We start from the raw sequence: 21,816 nt of genomic DNA, 5'->3' as shown, positions 1-21,816 counted from the left end.
CTCTCTACAAAATTCACATAACATGATCATCATAATTCTGACATATGACATAAAAATATTTTTAAAAGCTTAAGAATAATTGTTTTTAAGGAACAGTAAATGTGGAGTTATATTCATTGCAAAGACTACTAACAACAATGTTGAGAAACTAATCATAATTGTATATTTTATTTACTAGATTTAAAATTCTACATGCTTTAATTAAAAATTTGAATAACAAGAATATAATATAAAAGATATACTTAAATGCGCAAAACATACTAGCAGCCTTGAGAACAAAATTTTCTTATTTTATGCTCCATCTTGTTAATCTGTCTAAACCTCTAATATTCTAAATGTTAAATTAGGATATAAAATATAAATGGGTAAAGATACAAGAATGATTCCAGATTTCAGATAATTTCTACATTTTCTTTCAAAGAGAATCCTCCCACACTAGCACTCAAAAATGTTTTTCAAAAAAATCAACAACAACAAAATAGTGAAAACCATCATCCACAATAGAAAAGTAAACCTGCCAAAATTTCATGCAATAAGAAGCCAGGGAAAGGCAGAAAAGATTTTGACAGAGCTCTCTGGCTTATATATCTACACCAACACCACAGAAATAAAGTTTAGGAAGGAAGACAAGTTGGCCAAATCCTGGAACTGCATATTAACATACCCCAAATTCAAGATAATCGAAAGGAAAGGATAAGTAGGCAGGTCAGGAAAAGTAAGAATGTCCAGGAAGCCCTTGAGTGTAGACATGTTAACTTCACCAGGAAGTTCCCAGGAGAATGAGGACTCAGTCCCCGAACTCATTACTTGCATGCTTTGATAGTATGTAAGTAACATAGAAAGACAACGACTACATATTCACAGAGCTAATCATCCCCCAACAATAAACTGGCATTCCGCAGAGCTAAAAACAAAAACAGAGACACAATAAACAGCACACAATCCTCCAGAAAGGAGGGAGACACACTGAAATGCCCAGGAAAAGATCCTCTTCCATTGCAAACATGAAAAATAAGATAGAAAAACACAGGTACTGTTATCTCACCTGTCTTTTTGAGTCAAGTGGTAAAGGCTTCTGGAGAGTCAGTTTAGTAAAGCAGGGGAGAAAAAATAACCAGGCTAATGTTCAGATAAAAGTATAAATTTCTAGGCTTGTGCTTAATTAAGGGCCCAATATGACGCCAGAAGTTCTATTTGTATGGGACTATGAGACACACTTGACTAGGTGGAATTAACACTAAAATTCCTCAGAAGGCACCACAGAGACACCAAAAATCAAGAAAAAAAATGTCCTGTGCATAAGCAGAAAAATGTCAATTAAAGAAAAATATCAGGCTGACCTTTGATTTTTCCACAGTAAGATTCAATGCTAGAAGCCAATGGAGCAATGATCACCCTATTCTGAGGGAAGGATTGTGGCTGAACAAGATCATCCTTAGCCATATTGCCATGTGATATCCTTTTTCTTTTATTTAATACAGGAGAGAATAAATCAGATATGTTTGCTAAAATATGTGTACTGCAGGATCCCAACATGAACTTGAAAATACCATTTATGTCAGTTAACAAGAAAGATACCATGCTGAGGAAACGATCTCTAAAATAGACTGTCAGAAACATAGCTGTTTGAAATCAGAAAAGAATGGAACACCTCACTATTGTGTGAAGGATCTTAGGCACTTTGACACGCAGAAGGTGCCTCATGTCCAGTCCAGGACAAGACTTCAGCTAAGGGGTTTCCACAGTATTCCATGTTCATCTTAACTTTCTAGCTTCCAAAGAAGACAGGACTCTGCTTCCAACTAAATATCCAAGCCCTGATATTAAATGCTTTACAAACAGTCCTGCTTTGCTGAAACTATTAAACCACTGCGTTATTTAAATTTAACCTAAAACATGTCCTTTTCCCAAATCCTGTATCATCACCATCTCTTCCCTTGTTTGGTGAGAGAAATTCAATGGTTCCTCTCAGATGTTCTCTTCTGTTGCAGCAACCTAATAAATCTACCTTGGTTGGACTGCAGTCTGTCCCTCATGGTCATTATCAGATGGAATTTATCCCCATGTTGACAAAATCATCCCTATTTTATAAAATATTTCTATTTATCTTTCTATTTTTAAAAATTTCTATCTGCATATACAGAGATGTCTTGAACGTTATTGACTTAGTGTCAATGTTTATGTCTGGAAGAACCTTTTCAATTTAACTTCTACTTTTGGTTTTGAATATTTTATTATTACATGTATAATTTTTCTAAAATAAATTAAATCATCACCATTTATAAATGAATAATTAACAGGTTATGGTGATAACGCTTTGACTTTAGATGATTGGACCGATTACTTTCACTGAAATCTTCCCCACGCACAAGGGAGTACATGCTTAGTGCTTCTGTAGTTTTCACCCAATTTTCACATTGTTTTTATTTATCCAATAATTATTCAATAGGTAACCAATTAAACCATTGCTCTAAAATTTAATGATTGCTCTTCTACTTCAGGGATGTTCATCATAGCCCCTAAATTATTTCTCCCCGTTGCATTTATCATTGCTGACAAGTAAAGCCATAAAACATTTCACTTTTTTCTCTGGAGAACTCTTCCAAATAAATGATGAAAAGACAAATTTTTTTTATATTAGGGCTGCTATCTTTTCCATGTTTTCCACAGTTTAAGAAACACACTCTTATTTTATTTGTCATTGTATTAAGACAGGTCTAATCTAGTGAAAATGTATGAAAATTATCTAAATTATGTTAAAAGAGACTGAGGGAGCAAATGGAGTTTCCAACAAGGGTTAGATCTAATATTCAGAGGGCTGTATGTACACTGAGGGCTCCTTAATTCCCATCTGCCCATGAATTTGTCACATGTGTATCTTCTAGGAAATTATACAAACGTTGTTCCAAGTTCTCCTCAGAATACAAGCCATTCCCTGGTCTTAGAAAATGTAAAATATCCTTACCGCTTTCAGGAATACATTTCTAATTGCACACATTTATGAGACTTACTAAGCCTGATGTTTTAAAAAGTTTAGAGAGTATTCAAATGTGCTGTTAAGAGTGAGTTACACAATGTAACAAAAAATTTTGCCACTTAATTATGAATTTATTAGATGTAACAGAATACTTTCAAAATGTTTTCTCTTGTTGCTATTATATATTATTTGCAATTGTCCGAAAGGATGTGCTACTTATAATCATCATTTAGTTGGTTCCTGCTTTTTCTAGAATATATTAGCTTTAAATTATACCAAAGCTTTGATTCTCTACTTAGTGATTTTCAATATAAGTAAATTTTTGTATGTTGAAGTTTAGCACTAAATGCTAGTTAAATAACCTGAAAGACAAGCTGCATTAAAATTCTAAAATAAAGAGAAGGAAAACATTATTTTTAATCCTTGATTCAATTAACATCTAATAGAGAAGATATGAACTTGCCCTTAAAATCTCATACATATTGTAAATAAGTAACGCAAGCATGTAATGCAACAGTTGCTGGTACAATACTACAAGAAAGAACATCCACATTTGAAAAAATAAAAGGACAAAGGAGAAAATCAGAGAGAAAGAAGGAAGGAAGGAAAGAAAAGAGGAATGAAGGAAAGATGGAAGGAAGGAAGGAAGAAAAGAGGAAAGGGAAAGAGAATAAGAACTTAAGAATATGTTCTGTGAGTTCCAGAGAGGAACACTACCCATCAGGACATGTTTCATTAAGAATTTAGCACCTGAAATTGCTCTTGAACCATCGTTAGGATTTCAACAGAGTTGGAGCAGGAGTCTATTATAAATGGAAGGTAGAGCAAGAGCTTAGGAACAAATCTCGAAGCCTAGGACATATCAGAAGGATAAACTAGATATAGTCAAATATTGACACATATCTGGAAAGGATTTTTAAAGGCTAAGGTGAGGGTTTTAGTGATGATTGCATAGGCAAAATAAATCATGTGTGGGTGTGTGTTATTGGTCTTCAGACACAGATTTTCACAGTATCTCAATTTGCTACAAACTAAGGTCTTCATTTTTAACCAATAAGTCCTCTGAGTTAAGCAGACAATTCACAGAATGTGAGTTTTAAAAAAATGTGCAACTTTTATATTAAAAAAATGAAGTGTGGCCCATTCAAAGATACAAGGTATTAAAAGAGAAATAAAATTCCAAGTGCGCAACTATGGATTCAAATCAATTATTTATGATGGTTTAGGCTGTGCAAATCAATATCTGTACTGTATGAGGTAGCACAAGAAAGATGCATAGTTTGAATCCTCCCAGATATTGAATTAAATTGATTTGCGCCCATTTGGAACAACATTAATTTTAGTTTAGATTTATAAGCTAAAGTCTGATTATAGAGTAAACATTGAAACTAGCTGAAATGAGATTCAGAGAGGAAAATACACTAGGAAGGTGATCGAATTTGAAGACTTCAATTTGAAAATATATTTAGATGATAAATCTAATCTTCAGCATCATAGTATTCTTTCCAGTGGTGAAGATTCTGGACACTGATAAAAAGAACACTTACCAGAAATAATGGATTAATAGATCTTTGAAAGTATGTATGTTGAACATTTATGGAATATGAACGTATGCTTGTTTAATCAAAAATATTTCAAAAATATGCTGTATGATAATTTTCAGGCAGATGACCAGCTCTGATACTTGTCTTCCCCACCCCAACTCCAGTCAATCCTAGAGACGTCCTGACAAGTGTAACAATTGAGAAGTTTCCACTACCATGTTATCTAAAGCCTGAAATTCAGTAAGGCTCATCTCTTTAGCCACCTCAATTTGGTTGCTATGGAAAGGACTTCAGACAGAATTCTCTATTGCAGAAGCTGTCAGGTCTGTGTGCCTTTTCTCTTCTTCACTTCTACTCATTAATGATTTGCTTTGATCTTTGATTGTTCACCAGAGTCTAGTTAATGGAGTCATTCTACTTATTCTGTCCCAAATCATCTATTTTACTATTGTGTAGCTATATGATGAGGCAACTTCATATTCTTCAGGATGCAACAAATAGATTGACAAACTTTTTTCATTTTTCTTCTGTGTGTTGTCTATATCAGAAGTATGGGAACTGTGCATTCTGAGGTGGATATAAACTTAGGGACTAGTGGTACTTATGAAACAGAAAGTTAACCTTAGCTAGAGATTGAACCTTGCACTGTACTGAAAAGTGATCTAGAAGAAAACAGCTGAGGCATGAGATGGGGTGCATATAAAGTAGACATAAACTCCTAAGTGTAGATTGCAGATTATATACTCACAAGTTGGAGTTTTGAAATGGCATCCCTTCTGGAAAGTTTGGTTTATACTGCTCCCTCCCCAAGACCATATTAATATTATGGATTTATCTGTTCGCCCAAGGACCTATCAAGTATTTCTTGAGCATGATTTAGGTATAATGCTATGTGCTGCATGGATGACAAAACAGTATGGTAAGAGAGCTTATTTACCTGATTTTTTGTGGATAAGTATAATTTAAACTCATTAGCAAAATTGTTGTTAGTTGGTTAAGATATAACTGCAATATTTATAATTCTATGTTTGTTTCCTTTAGAACTCTATATATTTAAAATAGGGTATTATATTGGACATTATAGTGGAACTCCTTATTTATTCATTCTTATCAATGATGTATAGTATCCTTTCTGTTATCATATCAACTAATGAATAGCTTAATTTTATTAAAAAATGTTATTCATTATAAGGCCCATAGTCTAATTTACCTTCTCCCCATCCTCCCACCCTCCCTCCCTTCCTTTCTTTCTTTAAGAAACTCATTTATCTACTCTTGAGTTCTCTTATTAACTGAGCAAAAGCGATCAAATTGAGTGTTCTTGGTATGTAAACCCTAAAACACGGATCCTTGTATTGGTACAACAGTCAAAAAGGAGAGATAACATAGAGATCCTTCTAACCATTTTCATTGTCAAGAGCTGAGCTGGAGAGAGACAGGTTGCCAGGTGTCAGGATTGTGGATTAAGATAACAAGCCAAAATGAAAGTAACATTAAGCCTGTGTTCACCGGCAGCAGTAGTTTAAGCAAGAGGCCAGAAAGAAGGTAAGGCTCCCCTGGTTCCATTTTTCCCATGAACGATACCAGGCAAAGTTTAGATATATCAGCACAGATTGGGGGAATTGTCTCACTACTGAGGCAGCCCCCAAACAAAAGCTTTCTGGCATTTTACGGACCCCGGACCTGGGTGGAAGGAGGGAGAACAGCTGGGAGGGCAAAAATACTGAGTACTGAGTCAGTTTGTGAGGCTTATGAGTGTGGACGACATTAGGAGGTGTTCTGTGTGGAAAGTGCAGGGGCTGAGGCCATCTTCTGTTGTGTCAGTCAGCATTGTCACGTGTGATCATAGGCTCAAAAGTTCATTTGACCTCAAAGCTGTCACAACAGCTTGGGAAAGCAGCATGTGGAGCTTTTCTTAAGGAGGAAGGGAAGCTTTTAGGAGCAGTTCTGAAAAATAAAGATATTAGTGTTCTCCTCCACTCCTGGCTTGCAGTTGCCCAGGTGCTAGGGTTTCAGTTTTCCTTGCAGTGGTGGTGGTTATTAGTGTGTCCCATTTAGTAATCAAAGCTTCATATTTTTCAGTCATCCCATACTCTCATCTAGGCTGTTCATTCAAAACTGTTGTATGCAAAGGGAACAAAAGCATTTATACAGAAAAAACATGGTTATATAACTTAACCAGAAAGACACATCATCTCCAAGAATTAACACAAAATCCTGAATTTTTAAAAGACTTCAAAATGGGTTTACATCTCCCATTTTTGCCATGTGAAAGCCATCCTGGTCTCCCATCTATTTGAATCCTTAGGAAGGAGACTGAAGGGGATGGAAGGCCACTTACAAGTCCCCCATAGCCCCCGATGTATCAATAACTGTAAAACAAGAGCATATATTGAAGGAAGGGGATGAAGAGCCTGACCAAATACATAGTGTAAACAAGAAATACCTTACAGAGAACAGCTGCATTGAGATTCCGGATTTGCTGCCTGAGATGCCTCATCCAGGCTGGGGCTATCTTGTTCCCTCCCAACAGCTGCTTAAGCCTGTCTTTGTTTTTTGCTGAGAAAGACTCGCTCTGAGGTAACATCTGTTGCCAATCTTCCTCCCCTTTTGCTTGAGGAAGATCAGCCTTGAGCTAACATCTGTGCCAGTCTTCCTCTGTTTTGTATGGGGGTCACTGCCACAGCATGGCTGACAAGAGGTATAGGTCTGCACTGAGGATCTGAACCTGTGAACCCAGGCGGCCGAAGTGGAGCACAGAACTTAACCACTCTGCCACCAGGCCAGCCACAAGCCTGTGTTTTAACTGTTCTTAAAAACACTCAATCACCTTATGGCTTAGGGTTGATACAGAGCATGGAAAGTCCATCGTGGGCCAATGATTAGACCTGCTGATGTGTGGTTTGGGCTGTAAACCCAGGGCCACAAATAGATATAATGTGCTCAGGAATACCAAACAAAAAGCAAATGTGGTTGTGGCCCAGTCAGTAGTAAACACTCAGGAATGGCTAGGCCAAACCTGGAGAAGGCGGCAGCTGCAGTCAGGATCCAGCAAAACCTTCTGGATGGGACTAGGGGCCCAGTTGATCCATCAATCAAGAACATCTTGATCCCTCTGCTCAAGGAGTCTGTCCCTAGGTGGTACACTTAGTCTTGCCAACTTCTGGCATTTAAGACAACTTTTTCACGTTGCTTTGATGTCTTCTGATGACAGTGACAGTTTATGTGTATTGGTCCAGGGATGCACATAGACAATACATCAACACAAATAATATTTTCAGTAGTGGGGACCATAATAATGGAGTTCTGTAGGGGCCCAAAGGGACCTATGCATAGTCAGGTCCTGGTGGTGGTGGCCTCAGCACCCAAATCAGAGAGCACGGTCCGTTTTCCCTCACAGTCGTCTCTGCACTGATATCTAAAAGGTCCCAAAGTGCAATTCTCTCCCAGTTGCCCCACTGAATTCTAACATTGCCATGGGACCTCCATTGCCCAGGGGAGACAAAGGGACATCCGACTAACCCCTAGTGTTTATTTCTGAAGCTGAGAGTTCTGAGCAAAGGACTGCAAGACCCCTAGACCCATGCCTAGGCCCTCCTGTGGCTGAAGCGAACAGCTCTAGCGTCAACCACAGAGGTGGACCCCGCATGAACCCAGGAGGGCAGCCGACCAGGACTGGGTCACTCGTTTTTAGAGGAGAGGGAGCGCGGAGAGCCAGTGGAGCAGCAGGCCTTGGGGACAGCTTTTCTCGTTGGGACTCTCCGGTTGGCACAGGAAAGGCTGCACAGGGCGCAGCCCGGCCAGGAAAGGCTGCCAGCCTCCGGGGCGGACGCCGCTCCTCCTCGAAGCTGCAGGGCTGGCCAGGCAGCGGGATTGGGGGTGCGCGGGCAGTGGGTGGAGGAAGAGGATGGTCAACTCGGTCATCATCTCGACGTTGCCCTCTCTCTGCTGGTCAAGCTTTAAGTTGGGCGCCTCTCTAGGAGGTGCCGCCACCGCGGCGTGTGCCAGGGGACCGAGTATGTGCAGAGCTGGCCTGTGGGGCCTGGCACAAGCTGGAGGCGGGCTCCCTGACGCCGCTGCAGCCGCGACTGCTGGCGTGTCTGTGCTTCGCTATTTGTGAAGTGGCTGCTGGCGTGGAGGGGTCTTGTAGCATTCTATCCCACATCTTACCGCTCTCTCACTAAGTTTTAACAAGATCACCTCTAAAGGGGATCTAATTAAGTCTCTAAGGTCTCTTCCGGCTGGAGGGCAAAGCAATCTCCAAGGGTTCTGTGTTCTTTTTTATTGGCGTTTCAATTCTTTGCTGCTCCCCAGGTATGATCGGCGCTAGGGGCCTGTTCAGCGTTACTCAGGTAGAGGTTAGAGGCGGGTGTGGGAGTGGGGCGTGGGGAGCAACTGTCTCTGGTCCCATTGCGAGAGGCCATAAGCGGTGGATTGGGAATTTCCCTGGCTTTCTGGGAATTCCTTTGCTGGATCTCTAATCTGACCCAGCAGATGAGTTCAGCCAGAGGTCAGGGACTAAAGAGAAGGCCCAATGGTCCCTCCTCAGAACTGGAAAGCTTATAAAACAATCCGCTAGCGTTCTTCCAGGATGCCCCGCAGCTCTCGCTAGCAGTTCCCGAGACTCACTGGTGAAGTGCTCCAGGGACCCTCCGACTCTTGCAGAGGTTCCACTAGCATCCTTCAGAGCGCCCCAACTCCGCTAGCTCCGATCCAAAGTGCCCGACGGGATCTTCAGGCTTTCCCTCCTCCAGAATAGCACTGTGCTTGATCTCGATTGACCACCCTACTCGCTGCACCAGTTTATCAAGAGCTGAGCTGAAGACAGCGGAGCTGTCAGGAGCCAGAGCACTCACCCGTCCTCCTAGTTTTTCCAGAAACAGAATCTTTCCCCCAAATGCAACAGCATAGTTTCAAGTGTTCTATTGATGGGGAAAACGGTGTTGCAAAAAGAAAGACTGTTCTGGATTATTTCTGAGTTTGTAAAGAGATGGCTGCTGCAGGTGAGGCATCAAAAGGCAGCTTGTTCCTTGCTGATGTTGTCTAGGGTAATAGCTGTAATTACTCCATCTGGCGTAAGGACTTCTCTTTCCTCATGTGTGTGGGAGCTAAGAGATGAGGCTGGCTAGGTTCTTTTCCAGATTGTTTGTAGAATTGGGAGAAGCACATTAATCATATCTCTGCTCTCAACATATAGAATTGTGCTCATACACATTAATTGTACCTCTCTCATATACATTTTATCGATAATACGACCCCTCTTGATTGTCATCACCTTTATGGAGAAGTGACTGATTGATTGTCGTTAGACATTTACCCAACCTTGTGCAATCAAATGAATAACTAACTGTAAAGTGCCTCCTTAATGCTTGATTAGTGCTGCCTAGTAATGACTTCGATTAAAAAATACGTTGTATTTCCAATTGACAGATGACAGTAATATAGATTAGAAACATTTACTGCTTGAAAGCAGCAAATCATATTTAAAGAGTAAGAAAAGATTCCTGGAATAATTTTACATCACCACTCTTTCAATTAATCAATTCAACAATTTAGTGAATGACTATTTTTACTATGAACTATGCAAAGCACACGCTAAACAGAGTGAACAGGATGTAGACTTGTTTTCCAGGATTTTATTTCTAGTGGAGGATTCCAACAGAAAAAAGACGCATTTCTAAAGTATCTATCAGTGTATCTGGCTCCTTATGACCCGACTCCCTACACGCAGGCAATTGGACTAGGAGTGGCGAGCTGACACAATATAGCCAGTTAGTCCTGAGAAAGTAGAATTTGAAAGTAGAACTGTGGTTAAATCTAGGTGGTTCAACTAAGACCAGACAGGAAAACCAAGCAATTATGGAATGAACATGTGCCCTGAGAAGCAGTAGAATTTGGCCTGGTGAAAGAGAAGAATGAAGCTGATGGAGAGAGATAAATAGAGGTGAGAAACTGAATGTATATAAACGCTGTTTCTGGTTTTTCTTCCTCATGAGGCTCAGCTGCTTTCTTGGACTCTGATCTTGGCTTCTGCTAATATACATATGTTTTCACAATTTAACGTGTCTGAAATTGGAATTAACTCATAAGTAATGGGGTCTTATAATAGCTGTTGACCAGGCAGCAGTAGGAATACAGTTCTCATTGCCTGTGCTGTGTGTACTTAGTCACTCCTATTCATATGGTTGTCATGGCAATTGAGTTACATGCATTTTGGTTATGACACGTGAGTGAGGTGCCTTTTAAAAGGTTACACCATGATTATTTATGAAACAACATTTTATTGTGAAAAGAAATAGCTGTAGAAACAGTAGTGAGGCACAAATATGATATTGGTGGAGCAAATATTTTTAATTAGGGTAATAACTGTAATTTCATGTTTTCCTGTAAAACAATAATGGTGAATAATATCATACACCAAGAAATGTGACAGAGGCCAGAAGATGTTTCTAAATGTCTTGGAAAATTCTTAAAACTTTCAAAGGAAGACATATTCCTTAGTGATATATTCATGCTGTTGTGACATATTCATGCATCTCACAGAACTATCTTTAAAGTGTCAGACATAAGTTTTCCAGAAATTTTATGCTAAGTTTGAGCAGAATCTTCTTAACTCACAGTGACGTGTAATTTAATTAAAGAAAAGTGATGGCATTAGTTTTGTCAATTAGGAAATGTTAATGAATACTCAGTATTCTTCAACATGATAAACATGTAGTATTAATGCTAAAAGTACTTGAGATCAAGGTCATAAGGATTGATTATGAAAAAGCACATCACCGTGAGGCTCTACTTAATAATGATATTCAAAAATAAATTACTATATTTAATTTTAAAACACAGAATGAAGTCATACCCCCAAGATGTTATTGTGAAAGGACCAAATATCAAAAAAGTTGATAAATGATGGCTGATGACTGAACTGATGTTGCAGGGATTAAAGTTCTTCTGTCATAGAAGTCCAGGAGCTCTACCTAACCACCACGTTGTATGTTAGTTCTTGATACATATGAGCGCATATCTCTGATGAGTTTACAAATGAGCTTGCCAGAAAGTAAATGATGAGTGATTATTAGTGTCAGCATGACTAGACAATGGAACACCAACATTTAAATTAAAAAATAGAGACTCCTTTAGTATATATATATGTACATAAAAAATCTATATATACACAAATGGAGTATTTGTATTTTTGTCAAAATCTTCCATTGGCACTTCTAGAAAGCCATCAAAACTCAAAGAATGAGTGTCAAAGATTTGGCAGAATCAACAATGGATCACTACTTTCATAAATGTTGCATCACTGAGGTTTTTGAGGCCCAGGAAAACAATATTGTTTAGAAATGATAGACCTCAATGAATCTGAGTCAAAGAATAACTCAGCTGGGTCAGACTCAGATTGCAAAGAAATATTAGGTGTGCTTCATCCAAATAATTTTACTTATATTTTAATTTTTATGTTTATTCAACAGTAAAATGAAATAAACACACATGGCCAAATATGTCTGAAAAGAGCTTTTTCATAAGTATAGAATAAAAACACCATGTGAGAAGGAAGCATTGTGTTTTGGTTTATTTGGGAGTTCTATTTTCCTTCCTAATGACATAAATTCCAAAGATCTGCTGTGCATTGTTCCTTTAGTTAACAATACTGTATTGTACACCTAAAAATTTGTTAAGAGGTTAGATTTATGTTAAGTGTTCTTACCACATAAAAATAAATAAAAATCTCATAGCATTAAGAAAACACACACACGTAACATGTAGTGTGTCTTACAAACAATGGTGCCATAATCAAAATAAGGCATTTATTTTTTAGATTAAACGTAGTGTTTTACATATATGAAACATTAAGGGAAAACTGCATTGATTACATTTTGGAATAAAGTGATAAATTTTCCCTATGAAAAATATTTTTGAGCATGTAGAAACTTGTATTTTAGTGGCCTGCCTAGATCTTTTTATTCTTTAAAGCCAACTTCCTATGGTCTTAAAGTCATAGTTTCTAAGTACAGCATCTTTGGGAACTTTTCTGCATATCTGGAGACACTATTTAATAATCTGAATATCATAAAAGAATTAATGCTGCTTCCATTAAAGCCTTGCTTAGGAACTGGAGTAACCCAGCTGCATGCAAAAATCTAGGATATTCTCATAAATACTGAAAACTATTATTATGAACTTAGTATTTCTGAATTGAAAATTTTATTGCATGGTGTCATGAGATTTTCTTCATGAAATAGAATAAAGTCCTAGCATACTATTTGTGCTTAAAGAGGACCAAATATTTTCTAAACCACTCAATATGGTATTTCACTTCTGTTTAGATGGAGAATGCAGTATATGGTATGTTACAGTAAGTCAATGGGGAGAAATGAAAACTTTATACCCTAAGATGGCTTCACTATGCTTTTGTATTTATAGAAAGACTGCCAGGTAATTTATATCCTTCCAGTGTTGTCCTTATCACCTGCATCAGGGAATACAAGCTTACAGTAGTTGAAGAGCTTTGCATGTTTTGTATCCTATTATCAATAGCACAATATGTTATAATTTTTTAGCAAGAATAACTGTCATAAATATCCAGAAGTTGTATATTGACCATAATTTTATTCAGTATTTCCTGATGTTACAATAGAGGATAGACTTTCAGTTAATATTTAATTATTTACATATTGCTTTTATTAGTTGGAATGTAATAATGTCTTGACAGTACTGATAGTATTGAGTACTTTGCAGAAAAGTGTTAACAGAGCAGGCCTGAGAATGCTATCTTTAAAAAGTTCTGGTTGCCAGGTTTGCACCTGGTTGGCATCTGGGACCCCGATAAGAGTGGCTTGCTGGGCCTAAGTTGTTTGTACAAACAGCGTGGTTGATACTGAATACTCGCTTTCCTCCTGGGACTCTGGAATTTTGGTAGGCAGAGGGTGCTTGTGTGACTAGCCATCAATAAAATTCTTAGTATTGAGTCTCTAATGAGCTTTCTGGGTAGACAATAGTCCTCACATGTTGTTGCTGGAGGAATCGAGCATGTCCTGTGTGGTTCCACTGGCAGGGGACTCTTGGAAACTTGCAGCCAGTTCTCTCCAAATAAATGTTAACCGTGAGTACAACTGTATGCTGAGTCCTGGGAGTTCTTGTAGTGAATCCCAAACGTGCAGGGTCGTCTTTGACATGCCTAACACAAGTACACATTATATATCAAGCATCATTCTAGGCACATTCTACCCGTTATCTTATTTAGTGCTCAAAAAACCTGTAAGATTGTGTTATTAATTTGGATCATGGATGAGGAAAAACCCTTACAGAAAAAGTAATTTGCACAGGGTTGAACAGATGGCATTAAGCAAAATCAGAATTTCAATACAATTCTTTTACTTCCAAAGATATGTGTTAGATGGCACAGTTTACTAGAAAGCAACATTAACAATAAAACCCAAATATCATAGGCCTACGTTTTGTTGTTGTTGTTGGTTTTGCATGCGGTTGATCTCAGCTATGTCGTCTGTAGTGTGTGCTCCTCACAATAACACTTCAATAGGTCACTGACCAAAACTAGCCACCACTTCCAGGGTAACTTTCTGCCTAAGATTTTACATTTTTGCCAATTGAATCACTATGCTAGCTAGTGAATGACAGTGGATTTGAACACCTAGGAGAACACTAAGTGGGAACACTCTTTACCTCTCCTTTTTCGCCAACTCATATGAGTCTGATACACAAAACTGAGTCTTGCCTTGATTTCCACAGATTCTTCCTGGTATACCAGATCTGTCTAATACTCAAACCCTTTCCCCACACCTGGATAATAATTGGAAACATTGACATATATCTGACATCCAGAAACTGTTTCCTGGGCTGCACACTGCACCCTCTATATTTTCGCCTGTCACCAAGTTATTCTTCTCTGCGACACCTCACTAGTCACTCATCAGGTCAAGATGTGCTCTGGACTGTTAATAGTCTGCATTGTGCCTGAACTTGTAAAGCAAGGACAATTTTCTAGGCAAAAGCAAATGAAAATAAAAAATAAAGCAATTAAAATAATCAGTGCCAACGTTTAATACATATGTTATAGTAAATTTTATTTTTTATATCTTAGGAGGATGTGATTTCTATTCTACTGGAATGCAAGAGACAGAGACACAGATCAGGGCTACATGAACATTGATTCTGTTTTAGTTTCCACCAGTTGAGATTGTATCCTTATGGATTCTGAGAACTAGGAAGGACCAATGTTTACAAACACCTTTCGAAAAAATGCACAGACTATTAGGGAAATCACAGGAGGTATATAAATACGGTCCCTTTATCAAATCTATAAAAGCTGTGACACTGTATAGGTCCTCTGAAACTGTGGAAGAGTGGTTATCCAGGAGATGTTCATTCTGGAGGTGAGCGTGTGAGTTTACAATCAAGTTTGAATGACAGAATACCATACATAAGATCTTAGAGCAATGACGGCATCATAGATAGTTGTCTTACGGAGTTTGTAAAACATACAGAGGAGGAGGGAGGCAGATATATGAAGAGATAAGTTATATTTGAAATTTTACCAGAGGACTGATTACTTGAGTTTTGCTTTTCAGGAATGTCAAGTGATGAGAATCCTGGGATGCAGGTAGATGTATTGTTACCTTTCATTTTCAGGTTGTAAAAAATAATAAAAATAACTCATTTTGGAGTAATTAATATGTTCCAAGAACTATGCTAAGTTTTTTTAAGCACAATATCTCATTTAATCCTAAAAACTACCTTATCAGGTAGATAATAGTTTTATTTTATTTATATTTATCATATAGGTTTTAAAATTTAGATTGGAAATATTGGGTAACTTGCATAAAGTTAAATACAGTAGTCTCACCTTATCCAAGGGTTCGTTTTCCACACTTTCAATTACCCATGGTCAACTGTGATCCAAAAATATTAAATGGAAAATTCCAGAAATAATTCATAAGTTTTAAATTGCCTGCCGTTCTGAGTAGTGTGATGATATCTTGTGCTGTTCCGCTGTGCTCTTCCCAGGACAGGAAACATCTCTTTGTCCTGTGCATCCAGGCTGTATTCCCTACCTTCTCCTGAGTCACTTAGTAGCCCTCTCAGTTATCAGATCCACCATTGCAGTATCCCAGTGGCAGTGTCTACGTTCAGGTAACCCTTATTTTACTTAATAATGGCCATAAGCGCAAGAGTAGTGGTGCTGGCTAATTGGAAATGCCAAAGAGAAGCTGTAAAGTGCCTCCTTTAAGTGAAAAAGTGAAAGTTCTCGACTAAATGCAGAAAGAGAAAAGGTCATATGCTGAGGTTGCTAAGATCTACAGTAACTCGTATGACAGTGTGTCATAATTGTTCTATTTTATTACTAATTATTATTGTTAATCTCTTACTGTGCGTAATTTATAAATTTAACTTTATCATAGGTACGTATGTATAGGAAAAACATAGCATATATGGGGTTTGGTACTGTCCTTTCAGGCTTTCAGGCATCCATTGGGAGTCATGGAACGTATCCCCCACAGATAAGGGGGGATGACTGTAGTAAATATTGAAGCCAGGCTACAAACTCAAGGATGTCTGATTCCAGAGTTCTGGTTTTTAGCTATCAGGCGATGCTATTTTAGTCTCTGAAATACAGAAATTAACTTGCTATCCAAACTTACACTGTTACATTGTGACTGTAACCTTAGGAAATGACTTTCTACTACAATTTTGAACTCCTAGTTTTACTAGATTTTAATGACAGATTTTTTCATTCTCTTTTTTTCAATTATTCTATTGATTATCTTTATGTGTAATCAGAGATGCCATCTGTCTAAATCAGCGGCCATTACTGATTTATTGGTTCAGACATCAGTGCACACTTTGAGCATCAGAAATTCACCTTTAATGAGTCATACCTTCTGAAAATAATCTATAGAGCAATAGGAACACCATAATTATATTTTTGTCTTCAAAGATTGATTTTGAGAGTATCTCCTATTTCACTTGTTCTTTTAAAAATGGCTTAAAATGCAGGGGGTACAGCAGTTTCTGTTATTTTAATTTTAATCATTTAAAAAAATCATACTTTCATTGTTAGATCAAGGTATATTAATCTACACACTAAAGGGTGCTTATGCCACCTGGGACTGAAGAAATTAAACCACAAAAAGTCTCTTAAAAATGCTATGATGATTTATAGATCCTATTTCTTTCATACCTAGTCAGTGTTGTGCATTATTCACTAAAGAGACCCCTGGAGATTTAAATATATTGCAAAAGAAGAGAATAGTTGAAAATAAATGGATGATATTGTATTATGTACAGCCAAAAAAAAAGAAAAACAGGTTTGATATATTTAACTTATCTTAGAAGAACTCTGTTAAAGTCACATTTTTCCCTAATAACTCAATATCTCTATCACTCATTTAAGAGAAAATATTTTCATGTGTTTCCATCAAACATTTTAAAAACTATTAGATACATTAATAAATCATCAAAAATCTACCTTTTATATAAAATATTAAAAAATTCTCACTCATTCATAAATAGGTTTCCTAGTCATAATCATTTAAAAGTATTTAAAAGGGAAATACCATGAGTAATTTCAAATGGAGCTAACATGATGTACAGATTTTGAAACTAGGAATGTAAATCATATACATGTAATCGTATTGTCTCTCTAGGTATTGCTTTTATGTAAACAGAAACTGAAATCCATAATTTTTACCACTAGAGAATTCATGATACACATTTTGAGTAGATATTGTAGAGTAATCAGAATGATTTGAACTGGTGTCCACTTAAAAGAAATAACCTCTTCTTGTGACTCTAGTTTGTCCAAGTTTGCATATGAATGGGTCATTTCTACATAACTTTTTATTTTGTTTATTTTTCTGTCAATTTTTTTCTTGTTGTTGTTAGTAAATCTATTTAACAAGACACTTCTCAAAACTTTCTTTGTGGTGGTGGTGTTATTGTTTGTTGGTTTTTTCACTCACGCGTTGTGTAAACATATGGTATTGTGGTTGGAGGAACACAGCATGGAAAATTTTTTTATGCTGCCCTGGTTATTTTACTGTTGCTCAAGGGCTATATTATTTTATCAGCCATCGCTCATTAATCAAAGTTAAGGGAATGTTAAAACTTTTAATTTACACTTAATTAAAACTAAAGTTAAAAGAAATAAATGATGTTTTTCTTATTTTCATAGAGATAACACTCATTATAAAACATAAGAGGGTTTTATGAGAAATTCTCTTCAACCTAGTCTTGGCAAAAACTCATTCAAAAGATGAAAATAAGTATATCCATTAAAAATAGTGATTTCCACTGTAAAAAGGATTTTGTATAAAAGGATTTTTACTCATTAAATAAACAGAAAAATTGATGTGTTTTGAGACATTTTCAGACCCTATAATATGCTAATTTGTCATATATCTACCCAAGAGGAAATAATTGCTGTCCAGCTAATCCTAAGAATCTAACTGATAGGAGCTGGATACTATGTTGTGCACTGAAGAGACAGCCGTGAAGAACTCAACTTGGTCTGGATTCATTGAACATGTTTTGTATATGAAAAGAAATTGGGAACAACAGAAAAAGGTATAAATATCAATTAGAAAGCCACTCCTATGACAATATACACTTGTAATCTTTCGGGCAACAAATCAACACCACAAACACACACATTTTTTAAAGTCTTGCAGTATATGCAGGATATCATAACATTTTCACTTGGCCATTTTCCAAGTTAATAAATAGAGGTTTATACCAGAATTGGCAAACTACAACCTGTGAGCTAAAATGGCTTTTGCATTTTTAAAGGATTTTAAAGCCAACCAAACCAAACAAACCCCAGAGAATTGCAAAGTGTAAAATTTTATTGTTTGCCTTTAAAGCAAAAGTCTGCGTGTCCCATATCATCATTATTAACAACTAGTAAATATAAATATATATGTATATAATTTTATGTATATTTGTGTACATATACATTATATATAATGCTATATATATGTATGTATATACATTAAACATATATGTATATTTGTGTGCATACTTTCTCTATATATTTATTTATATATGTTTATCTACTTTCCTCTCTTTGAACATTTAACACTTTACTTACAACATTAGGAAGATTCTTTTATTTTCCAGATTTATTGAGATATGATTGACAAAAATTTTATATGTTTAGGTTGTACATGATGCCTTTTTTGTTTTTTTTAAAGGTGTACAATGTAATGATTTAATATGCATATACTTTATGAAATGATACCACAATGGCATTAATTAACACATCCGTCACCTCACATGGTTATCTTTTCTGTGTGTAGGGAGAGAACACTTAAGATCTGTTCTCTTAGCAAATTTTAAGTATCCAATACAATGTTACTAGCTATCATCACCATGCTGTACATTAGATCCCCAGAACTTGTTCATCTTATAATTGAAAGTTATTAGTTATACCCACATTCTCAGCTAATCCAAACATAATCAATTCTTTAGCCCTTAAAATTTGTCCATCTTATAAAATCTTGTGTTGACTGTTTTCCTGAAGGTCAGCAATGAATTCCATGCAACAGATCCAATGATCTGAGGTCTCACTCTCTTAGATCCCAACAACACTTGACACTGTTGACCTTCCTCTCTCTTCTTAAATCTTTTGCACTTTCAGCATCTAGGATTACACATTCTTGTTCTCCTTTTATATCTCTGGTTAAAATTTTTATGCTTACTTTCCTCTCTTTACCATCAAAAGACATTAGCTGTTATTCTGTCCATTTTAGAAAAAAAAAATCATTTTTCCACGTATTGACTAGAAAGTCTTAGTAAATATTGTGGTTTCAATGTTCTTAGCTGAAAAAATCTCCATCTCCATATAGGAACGTATTCCTGATATCCTAACTATACATTTCCAATTACCTTCTAGGCATTTAATTTGGAGTTTTCAACGCTATAGCAAGCTTAGTATGTCTAAAAGTAAACTCATAATATTTCTCCCCAAACTAATTCTTGTGTCTCTTTCGATCTATTGGAAACACTATCACTCAGGCTCAAAACCTTTAAGTCGACCTTGTGTTTCCCTTATCACCTTCCCCTCATGCCCAATCAATTCTTAAGCTTTCTCTCTTCTGTATTTGCAGTACTTCTCATTAACTTTTATGCATATTCTTCTCTACAGTTACTTTCTTAGTTCAGATGTTCACTTTCTTAAAAATTTAGGCCAGAACTTTACATTTTTCCTATACACATCAAAATTTAGACTCAATGGTTTTCACATATGAAAGACTTCCATGATCACCTTCATCTGTGACAAAAATGAAAATCCAAAACAGATCTGGAAAAGACAAATACTACAATAATTGATTATTGCCAAAAATGTTAATGATAAGTGATAATCTGTTACATCAATAAAATAGATTATTATTTAGATGCAATAAATAGCCTGCTACTATTATATTCAGCCCAATGTCACTGAGAAATCTATGTTATAATTTCAGAAATAGTGACAGTATAAAGACTAAAACAAATTTATTCAGGTTTGCAAAATGAAAGCAGATTATTTAAAAGTATTATTTTTTATTGCAGTAACATTTGTTTATAACATTATATAAATTTCAGGTATACATCATTATAGATTTCGACTTCTGTGTAGATTACATCATGTTCACCACCCAAAGACTAGCTACAATCCATCAACAAACACCTGTGCCTAATCACCCCTTTCACCCGCTGGTAACCACCAATCCAATCTCTGTTTCTATGTGTTTGTTTTTCATTGTTTTTATCTTCTACTTATGAGTGAGATCATACAGTATTTGACTTTCTCCCTCTGATAAAAGTATTATTAATTTATATTTTATTAATAAATATTTCAAATTCACTTTACAAGTGATAAACATGCACACATGCCCACAATCACTCAATTTGGAACTGCAGGCTTAAAGTTACGATTACATTGCCTTTGACTTTTCTCTAATTTTCTCTCCTTAATTCACTTTGCACATTTGTGACTGTTGTTCCTACAACTGCATATTCCTATAGGGCAGAATGCAAGCTCTACATCTGAATATTCTGCATCCTTCATTGTGGTGTCCCAGTGAAACTTTCTAGGTCTTCCTTCTTTTACTAATACGTATTTCATGTAAATTAAATGGAATTAGTTTCCCCCCAAATACCCACAATTGTATATAGGTCTATTGGATCATGTTTCTTATTATAATATTATCAAGGCACCACTCACAGGTTATACCTCCCATACGAAATTATAAATTCCTTGAAAAGCTGGAGCTTCAGTTCAGAGCCCTGAGCAATAATTGTTTACAATTGTTCATAAGTAAACTAAGTTGACTTTTCAAATAATTTGTGACATAATTACACATCAATGACTCATATTTACAGATTATTTCAGTTCCACAGTCATTTATTGGGAGTGCTTTATATGCCAAACATTGTGTTACACACTGGGAATAATTACAACTAAATCCTAAGCCTGTCCTTAATGAGTTTAGAATCCTGCGAAAGGTGCCAAAAATTATAATTTTAATTTGGCATGCTAAGTACAATAATAGAAGTATGCATAGGAAGCTATGGAAACGGAGTGGAATGGATGAGGAAATATTCTCAGCCTATGAAGATCAAAAGTTGATTTCCCAGAGCAGGCCTGGTGGTGCAGCAGTTAAGTTTGTGTGCTCTGCTTCTGTGGCCTGGGGTTGGCAGTTTTGGATCTGGGGCGCAGACCTACACACTGCTTATCAAGCCACGCTGTGGTAGGCATCCCACACGTAAAAAATAGAGGGAGATGGGCACAGATGTTAGCCTTGGGCCAATCTTCCTCAGCAAAAAGAGGAGGCTTGGCAGTGGATGTTAGCTCAAGGATAATATTCCTCAAAACAAAAAAAACCAAACTTGATTTCCAGTCTGCGCTGACATCTGAATTGAGTTCTACAGAAGATAAAACCACATCTTAGAGCGATTAAGACATCTTTCTTAAGTATCACCACTGTTATACAGTAACGCTCATCAAAAAAAAAGATATTTCGACCTAAGTCTCTGTTTATCATGCCATTGTAATTGGTCTAACATAGCTTTCCACCTGTTGAATAATAAAAAATAACAATCCAAGGTAATGTTTTAATTGATAGAATAAAGGCTTTCAGATCTTCTCAGTTTCATGTATTATGACTGAATTTTATTTGTGGATTTGAAGAAAGTAATTTGATCTTAAAAGGGGATTCTAATGATAAGAATTTTATAATTGGAGAAGAAACATAATTTGGGATAGGCACTGAAACCACCATTTCTGGCTTCTCA

This window comes from Equus asinus, chromosome 11, assembly GCF_041296235.1.
Source record: "Equus asinus isolate D_3611 breed Donkey chromosome 11, EquAss-T2T_v2, whole genome shotgun sequence".
Classification (NCBI taxonomy): domain Eukaryota; kingdom Metazoa; phylum Chordata; class Mammalia; order Perissodactyla; family Equidae; genus Equus; species Equus asinus.
This window is presented reverse-complemented; position numbering follows the sequence as displayed.